Raw genomic sequence first — 522 nt, 5'->3', positions numbered from 1 at the left:
CGTTGCTCCCCCTCCACCCATTGAGCCAGCTGACCCTCATAGGTGTCACCTACAGGAAACACGCCTTACATGGGCTACATCCTGGACCGCGGAGACGCCGAGGCCACACAGAGCCTGAGCCAGCAGTGCCTGGCTGCCGCTGCGCCGCTGCCGCCACCCCACCCTGAGCCCGGCCTCTCCAGCCTCTTGGCCGCTGTCCAAGGCAGCCCAGACCCAAGTAAGCGTCCTGCCCGCGCCCCCAGGGCCGGCCGGCCCTCCCTCCCTCCGGGCCTTCCCTTCCGGGGCCTGAGCTACACCCAGGGTGGTGACTCCAGCACCCCTTTCCCCCTTCTCTCCCCCTTGCCTCCAGAGCTGTCCGAGGAGGAGGCGGCCGCGGCCACCCAGGCACGCATCCAGCAGCTGCCCAGCCCCATGGAGCCGGCCTGGGTGGGCCTGTGCAGCGGCCTGCGGGGGGAGCTGGTGGCCAGCCGCAGCCGGGCCATGCTGGCGGCCCTGCAAGCGGCCCAGGGCCTGTGGCAGCCG

Source organism: Gekko japonicus, unplaced genomic scaffold (assembly GCF_001447785.1).
Source record: "Gekko japonicus isolate JY-2015 unplaced genomic scaffold, Gekko_japonicus_V1.1 scaffold3134, whole genome shotgun sequence".
In the NCBI taxonomy this organism is placed as follows: domain Eukaryota; kingdom Metazoa; phylum Chordata; class Lepidosauria; order Squamata; family Gekkonidae; genus Gekko; species Gekko japonicus.
Note: the sequence above shows the minus strand (reverse complement) of the source record.